Source organism: Trichosurus vulpecula, chromosome 1 (genome assembly GCF_011100635.1).
Source record: "Trichosurus vulpecula isolate mTriVul1 chromosome 1, mTriVul1.pri, whole genome shotgun sequence".
Classification (NCBI taxonomy): Eukaryota; Metazoa; Chordata; class Mammalia; order Diprotodontia; family Phalangeridae; genus Trichosurus; species Trichosurus vulpecula.
This window is the reverse complement of record NC_050573.1, coordinates 317,573,653-317,582,996: the sequence shown is the minus strand read 5'-3', so window position 1 is coordinate 317,582,996 and position 9,344 is coordinate 317,573,653. Positions and strand designations below refer to the sequence as shown.

Below are 9,344 nucleotides of genomic sequence, written 5' to 3'. Positions count from 1 at the left end.
TTTTGGTCAGACAGCTAGATGCCTGTCTGTTGATATCTGTGTGTGTTTGCTTTGCTTATATTGTCTCTGTGATTTCTGTTTGTATCTGCTCTGAAGTTCATAGTGCTGGCTTTTCCACCTGAACTAAGTGAATGATATATGTATGTTTGATTAAAGCGAGATTGTTAACCCATTGAAGTTGCTTTCCTTAGAAAAACATATCAAAGAACTGTGCTAGCAGCCTATTTGTGTGCTGGTGTTGTTGGTCTTACACAGTCACAGTAGCAGCAAGCAGTATTGTTGTTACACATAGAAAGATAATTTTGGCAGTTTTATGGGGATTAGATTGGAGAGATTCACAGCAAGAAGACCAACAACGAGGACATTATGTTTGGTTAGAGGTGATAATAGCTTAAGCTAGCATGGTAACCATGGGAATTCAGAGATATGAAAGCTATTTTGGAAGTAAAACCAACAGGACTAAGCAATCAACTAAACATTTTAGGCATGAATGAAAAGAAGGAGAGGGTCAAGAGAGGGAGAATAAAGAATTGCTCTAAGGATATGAACCCTGATGAGGAGGAATATAGTGGTGACAAATTTTTTTTCTTGGGGGATAGAGATGTGGGGATTTGGTCAAGCCTGATTTTTGTTATAATATCTATAATATAAAGTGATTACCTGGTATAATGCCCAGGATAGATGACATCTAGAGGATTGTCCATAGTCCTAAGAATATCATTTTAAGGACATTGGCTGCCTAGACAATATTCAGGAAAGGCTATTCAGGATACTGAGTTAAGATTGTGCTATAAAATAGTTGACTAAAGGAACTCATGGAAAGAGAAAACTTGGGATATGACAGTAGCTGTGTTCATTAACTTGAATGGATTTCATGCAGAAAAAGCATTAGGCTTCTTCCATTTGTCTCTAAAGAGTATAACTAGGAAATTTGCAGGGAGAGAATTTTAAACTCTGCTTTGAGTAATAGTGAACCAATAGCATTCCTTTTCAGATACAGGTAAAAGTAGAGGCTAAAGGTCCCCTCCATATTGAAGATTCACTGATCAATCTATTCTGGACCAATATGCTTCTACAGTGTTTAAGGTATTCCTCTAATTTCTACTCCTTACTGAGAAGAAATGTTTGAAAAAAGTTCTGAAATCTGCTCTTAGAGGAAAAATACAATTAGCATATCTGTTTTATATATGAGATCTGCAGAGATGGGTTGTTAATGGGCTTTGTTTTATTTCGATTTTTTCTCCTCTCTTGTTTTCACTTTGAATGAACTGAATATCTATAAATGCTATTTCTGACAAGAAGCTTATATTTATACCTACATATATATCAAGGCTTATTCTTTTTCTTGAAATTAAAGAATGATTCATTCTTTAAAACTATATGAGTCAGATGGATTTCCTTTCTGCATAGGAAGATAAGTAGCTTAATGTCCCAAAATAAAAGGATTCCTTTTCTAACCAACATTCACAGTACTTCTTGATTTCCTGCACTACACCATAAAAATAAAATGAACACGAAATAAGCTAATAAGATTTATAGTGGCAAATTATTTTCCATAATTCAATATGGAACAACATTTAGACCATTTTTAAATGACTTCCGCAATATCCACCAAATGCTACCAGTGAATTTTAAAATCCTAAAATAATCCAATTTTCCCCTTCTCACCTTGCATAGCTTGGGTACACCCTGTAGAGTCTAAAGGGAAAGAAAGACTCAAATTTCTTGTAAGTGTAAGGTAAGAGATTGGTGATTAGGCAGAAGGGAGATTGTGTGGTTTTTCTAACCTGAGTGTAAATGTAGTTAAATCAACAAGCATTTATTTAAGTACCTACTATATGCCACATAATTAATAAGTAGTGGAAATAACAGAGGGGAAAAACAGTCTCTGCTCTCAAGAAGCTCACAGTACAATGGGAGAGACAACATGTGAACAACTACATGCAAACAAGATACATACATGATAAATTGAAGATGATTTCAGAGGAAAAGTACTAACATCAAGTAGGACCAGGAAAAGCTTTTTGCAGAAGACGGGAGTTTAGTTGAGAATTGAAGGAAGCCAGTAAAGCCAGGAGACAGGGATGAAAATACAAGGAATATTTGGGTTGTCATATAATGGGAAACAAGGAAACCTGTGCTGCTGCATCACAGAATACATGGAGGGGAGCAATATTTAAGAAAACTGCTAAGGTAGTAAGGGGTCAGAGTATAAATGGCTTTAAAAATCAAATAGAAGACTTTATATTTGAGTCATTGGTGTTTATTGAATTGGGGGCAGAGTGGTGACATGGTCAGCCCTAAGTTTTAGAAATATCAATTTGAATGAAAGATATACTAAAAATGAGGAGAAACTTGAGTTAAGGAAATCAAAAAGCATTACAATGGTCCAGGTGTGAGGTGATAAGGGCCTTCCCTAGGGTGGTGATCATGTTAAAGGAGAGAAGAGACTGTTTACAGGAGACATTTAAAAGGTAGGAATGATAGTTCTCAATGAATGATAACAGGAGGTAAGAAAATAAGGAATCAAGGATGTCACAAAGGTTTCAAGTTAGAGTAACTAGAGCATATGGTGGTACCATATAGAGTAAAAAGAAAGTCAGGAAGAAGTGAGGTATTGAGAGGAAGCAGAGTGGGGTAAACTCAGTAGATGATGAGGTCAGTTTTAAATACACTGAGTTTAAGAAGCACAAAAGACAGTTGGAGATTAAAGCCTGGAGATTAATAGAAAAATTAGGAATGTACGAATAGATATGGGACTCATCTAGAAAGAAATGAAAATTGAAATTATGATGCCTGATAATATCCCCAAGTGAAATTATATAATTGGAGGAGAGAAGTGACCCAAGGCAGGATGTTGGAGGGCATTGATAAGACAATGACCTGAATGAAGATCCCCCAATGAGAGTGAGAAGGAGTGGTCAGAAAGTTCAAGTAGAATCAGGAAAGAATAAGGTCAGAAAGCCTAGACTAGACAGAAGAGGGTACCAAAAGGAGGGGGGTGATCAATAGTATTGAGGGTTACAGAGAGACCAAAAAGTATAAGGATTGAGAAAAGACCACTAGATTTGACAATTCGGAGATCATTTATAACTAAGGAGAGCAATTTCAGTTGAATAACGATATCAGAAGCCTAACTACAGAGTTAAGAAACTAGTGAGAGAAAAGGAAGTGCAGGAGTCACTTGTTTAAAAGCAACAATTATATAGGGAGAGTTTCAGGAAAAAGTGAGAAAGTAGGGAAGAAATAGGGGCAAATATTTTGGGGAAAGCAGGTTGGGGTAAGATTACTTAATAATATAGAAGAATTTCCCTTGGTAAGAAGAGCCATCTCTTCTTGTGAGATAAGGGTATAGGAAAAAATATTGAAAACATTGATGGAAGGCATCTGACATTAGGAGACAAATGAGATGAGGAGCAAGAGAGAAAAGAGAACTCTCAATGAGTAATTTCGATTATATAGAAAAATGAATTCCTTGCAACAGAAAAAAATTGCACCCTAAATGCAGTCTCACTTCCCACTAATGTCAACATTAATTTTTAGGTACTACTGCCAGTTATTGATATTTTCCAACACTGCTCTCTGCCCAAGAGCTGGAATAAAACATCTTAAGACCAGAATTGTGCACAACCAATTCTACTATCTTGAGACTCACTCCGCTTTAGACCTTATCACTGTTCTCCACACTTAGGTATCCTTCAGCAAATGCAATCTTTCCCTTTTCTAGGAACCAAAACTCTAATCTTGCCTGAATGCACAGATTACTTTTCGCAGTTCAAAAAATCTCACCTCCATTATATTTATTTTCTTTTATAAATTATTTTCACAATTCCAAAACCCATGTAATAGAGTTCTTATAACAAATAAGCAGTTACTACCATGAGACAAGAATGGATTTGCTCCATGCCATCTACATGAGCTAGGGCATGATTCTAGGGATGGATTTGAAGTACTTCTTTGCAACTTTCCCACTATCCTTCCTGTACTAATCTACCAAATGGCATCACTGTGTTTTATTCTGAGGTGCTCTCCTGAGTGAGCACCTCTTCTCTGATGTGCAGCCACTCAGATATTTACTACAAAAGTCCTTATTTTATCAGCTCATCAGTCTCAGCAAGTATTTAATAAACACCTATTATGTACCAGGAATGGTGCTGGGATACAAGTATGAATGATAAAACAATGCCTACTAGCATAAAGTTTGCATTCTATTGAAGGGAAACCACAAGTACATAGGGCTGCCATCTCTCAGAGGAGTAGGGATAAAACATTTCCCTCTCTCAGGAGGATTATATCCTTTATCTAACTGTACCTACTACCTGTCTTCTCTTCTATACCCCCATTCCGCAATCTAGGTTTCTTCTGGTTAGAACAATTCTTTAAAAAATACCTATTGAACATTTGTATGAATTGATACAGTCTGAAGCATATAGAACCAGGAGAATGATTTATATAGTAACAGCATTGCAAACATAAACAACTATGATGACTCAAGAATACTCATCATTGTAATTACTCATGCTCGTTCCAGATGACCTCTGATGACTGATGTTACTTACATCCTGAAAAGGGGATCATAGACTCAGGGTGCAGATGGAGAAACATTTCTTTGTACATGATAATTTAGAGAATTGATTTTTTCAGGACTATTTGTATTTCTTAAAATTGTTTTTTATTTTTTTCTGGTTGGGTGGAAGAAGGTCAAAGGGAGAGAAAAAAAATCTATTCTTGATAATTGAAAAGAAAAAGTCTCCGCTATGTTTCTCCTATACAATAGGCCAGTTATAGCCCAGTTATATTCCAACCCATAACTTACTAACAGTTCATTGTATGACATCCCTCTCTCCTGAATGAAAGACCGACTCTCTCCTGAGACAGTTATTCAACTGAGATATCTCTAATTTTTGACATTGTTTTTCATTATATCAAACTAAATCTACCTCTCTGCACTTTCACCCTATCACTCTTCCTCTTGCAGAGCCAAGCAGAACAAATCAATTTACTCTTCTAAGTGAGGCTTTCGAGTATTTGAAAATGGCTATCATCTTATCTCTTTCATTTACTAGTGTGATGACCAGGGCCAAGGTAGGAGTAAGTCTCGGTGGAAACAGCATTGGAACTACATTAAAAAAACCTGCTTCATCATTTAATATCTGTATGAACTTGGTCAAACCAACTTAAACGTTTTGTTCTTTATTTATGTTAGAGAATTCCTCCATGAATTTCCTAATACTTACAGGATGGAGAACTTTTATTTAGGATTTTCTGGGGTCACAGGATTTTATGCCTTTGGGAAGTTTGGAAGTACAACCACATAGGGAATATAAACATACCTACTGGAATTGTACCTTCATTACAGGAGAACAGTCCATAAATAAGTAAAAAAAATACTTATGATTAATTCAAAGTGCTATAGCTGCCATAACAAGAAGTAGTTGGCTCAGGGAGTTTTGTCTGATACCTCATTTTTTGGTGATGCCCTATTAAAGGGAGTTGATAGACCTTCCTAACTTTCTTTTCAACTTCACCATTTTTCCTCTGGAAAAACTGAAGTAGATGAGGAGTGACCTCTCACAAGAGTTTTTAAATGGACCTGCTTTGGATGTTTGTGGCTACCATTACTTTTCTTTTTATTTTCTTGAAAGACTTGAAAGACAACGAACTTTCATTGGCCCCAAGAAATAGAATCTAAGGTAATGGCAGAGTTTCAGGATTTCCTAGAGGGAGGCAGTAGCATTAGGAGCTCTCAGCTAGAGAAAGTAAGAGGGTCAGACAACTGGTCAGGAAGAGATTACAGGGCACCCTTAGCTGGCACTAAGTGTAGCTGGTGCTGATTGGTGACTTGCTTGCTCATTCTTACTTCTGGATCTCAGTTCCAAGGAAGAGAGAATTTCTTGTGGTTGGTCACAAGGGAGGAGGGGCACTGGTCACAGTTACAAAGCCAAAATGAATGCTAGACCTTGTGGCTACAGAGGAGCAGGAGAAGTTCTTGGATAAAGATCAAAGTACAAACAAGGATGGCAGTGACTACACTTCTCTCTGTATCACATGGAATTGAAAGCACCAAAAATTTGCAAAAGTAGCTCCCAAAACAGCAGCAAAACAAATAAACAAGCAAAAAAAAAAAAAAAACAAACAATAGCCTGAGCTTGGGACAGTGCCTCACCACCATCAAGATGAGCACAGCTCAACTTTAACATAAAGTTTGAAGTCATGAAATATACCAGAAATATGAGCAAATAACAAAAAACAAGCTTGACAATAAAGAGTTACTATGATATTAGGGAAGACCAAGACAGACTCAGAAAAAGACAACAATAAGAAAACAACTATAAGCAAAGTCTCAAAGAAAAATGCTAATTGGACCAAAGCACAATAAAAATTCCTAGAAGAAATAAATAAGAGAAATAAAGGAAAAATGAGGAGGGAAATGAGATTGGTGCAAGAAATTATGCAAAGGAAATTAACAGTTTGGCAAAAAGAGACACAAATAAATACCAAAGAAAATAATATCTTAAAAAACAAAAGTGCATAATGGTAAAAAGAGGACCAAAAATTCACTGAAGAAAAATAATGCTTAAAAAAGCAAAATAGGTCAAATGAAAAAGGAAGTACAAATATCTACTGAAGTGAAGAAAGTAACCCAAAAGTAGATTGAAGAAATGACAAAAGAGATACAAAAGTTCACTGAAGAACATAATTCCTTAAAATTTGGAATTGGGCAAGTGGAAGATAATGATTCCATGAGACATCAAGAAAAAATTTATAGACTCAGTGCAGCAGCAGCCTTTCTTCCTCCACAGTGGTCAGCTAAAACCCCCGACTCCCCAACAACCATGTCAAAGTGGAGATCATTGCTAATAACCAAGGAAACAGGACCACCCCAAGCTGTGTCACCTTCACTGACACTGAATGTTTAATTGGTGATGCTGCAAAGAATCAAGTTGCAATGAACCCCACCAATACAGTTTTTGATGCCAAACGTCTGATTGGTCAGAGATTTGATAATGAAGTTGCACACTCAGACATGAAGAATTGGCCTTTCATGGTGGTGAATGATGCAGGCAGACCTAAGGACCAAGTGGAGTACAAAGGGGAGACCAAAAGTTTCTATTCAGAAGAAGTATCTTCTATGGTCTTGACCAAGGTGAAAGAAATTGCTGAAGCTTACCTTGAGAAGACTGTCACAAATGCCATGGTCACATCACCAGCCTATTTCAATGATTCTCAATGCCAGGCCACCAAAGATGCTGGAACCTTTGCTGGTCTCAATGTGCTCCTAATCATCAATGAGCCAACTGCTACTGCTCTTGCTTATGGCTTGGAAAAAATGGTTGGTGCCAAGAGAAATGTGTTGATATTTGACCTTGGAGGTGGTACTTTCAATGTCTTCATTCTTACCACTGAAGATGGCATCTTTGAGGTCAAGTCCACAGCTGGGGACACCCACTTGGGTGGAGAGGACTTTGACAACAGAAAGGTCAACCATTTCATTGCCAAGTTCAAGCGAAAACACAAGAAGGACATCAGTGAGAACAAGAGGGCTGTTTGCCATCTTTGCACTGCTTGCAAACGTGCTAAGCATACCCTCTTTTCCAGTACCCAAGCCAGTATTGAGCCCTCTATGAAGGTATCAACTTCTATACATCAATCACCCCAGCCCGTTTTGAAGAGCCAAATGCTGATCTCTTCCATGGCACACTGGACCCTATGGGAAAGACCTTGAGAGATGCCAAGCTAGATAAATCACAGATTCATGACATCATCCTGGTGGGTGGTTCTGCTCGAATCCCCAAAATCCAGAAGCTTCTGCAAGATTTCTTCACTGGCAAAGAATGCAACAAGAGTATTAATCTTGATGAGGCTGTTGCTTATGGTGCAACTGTCCAGGCTACCATTTTATCTGGAGATAAATCTGAGAATATGCAGGACTTGGTGCTATTGGATATCACTCCTCTTTCCCTTGGAATTGATACTGTTAGTGGAGTTATGACCATTCTGATCAAATGCAATACCACCATCCCCACCAAGCAGACACAGACATTTACCACCTATTCAGACAACCAGCCTGGTGTGCTTATTTAGGTTTATAAAGGTGAGAGAGCAATGACAAAGGATAACAACCTGCTTGGCAAATTTGAGCTCACAGGAATCCCCCCAGCACCCAGGGGTGTTCCTCAGATTGAAGTAACATTTCACAATGATGCAAATGGCATCCTCATTGTTTCTGCTGTGGATAAGAGCACAGGCAAGGAGAACAAGATCAGTGTTACCAATGACAAAGGATGTCTGAGCAAAGAAGACACTGAGGGCATGGTCCAGGAGGCTGAGAAATACAAGGCTGAGGATGAGAAGCAGAGACACAAGGTGTCTTCCAAGAATTCTCTGGAATCTTATGCTTTCAACACGAAGGCCACCATAGAGAATGAAAAACTGCAAGGCAAGATTGGGGATGAAGACAAACAGAAGATCCTTAACAAATGTAATGAAATAATCAACTGGTTGGATAAGAACCAGACTGCTGAGAAGGAAGAATTTGAACATCAGCAGAAAAAATTGGAGAAGGTTTGTAACCCCATCATTACTAAGCTGTACCAGAGTGCAGGGGGCATGCCAGGAGGCATGCCTGGTAGGTTCCCAGGGGGTGAAGCAGACCCATCTGGAAGTGCTTCTTCTGGACCCACCATTGAAGAGGTCAACTGAACACATCAGTAGAAAGAGCATTCCATGCAGCTTTCCAAAAATTGAAGGACTCAAATTTGTAGCCAAGGCAGTAGCAGTTTCAAAGTAACATTTAAGCTACCATGTAAATCTGGGCATTCTGAATACTTGAATGTGTGTAGTGGGAGAAAAGTGAACAACATTGCACTTTATCAGTACTGTAAACAAGTGGAATGCAATTCTTGTCCTGGAGAATAAAATCTATTTAAATTGGCACCATAAAAAATTTATAACAGAGTCAAAAGAATGAAAAAAAAATATGAAATCTCTTTTTAAAAAACAGACCTGGAAAGTAGATTGAGGAGAGCTAATTTAAAACTATTGGACTTCCTGAGTGCCATGATCAAACAAAAGGCTTAGACATCACATTTTATGAAATTATCAAGGAAACCTGGCCTGATATCCTCAAAACAGAAGGTAAAATAGAAATTAAAAGAATTCACCAATCATCACCTGAAAGAGATCCCAAAATGGAAACTCTCACCAATATTATTGTTATAATGTGTTGGAATGATTCCCCCCACCAAAAAAAATATGAAGAGGTGAGAAACAAGGACACACCAAGAGATGCAGAAAGGGAGAAGTTAGATGGGATAAATTTTCTCACATAAAAACAGCACTCA

At 37.8% G+C, this 9,344-nt stretch overlaps 1 pseudogene; it reads left to right on the top strand.

Annotated features, from left to right (window-relative positions):
- The first annotated feature begins 6,934 nt into the window (after positions 1–6,934).
- Positions 6,935–8,703, top strand: LOC118830661 (annotated as a pseudogene).
- The last annotated feature ends 641 nt before the right edge of the window (positions 8,704–9,344 follow it).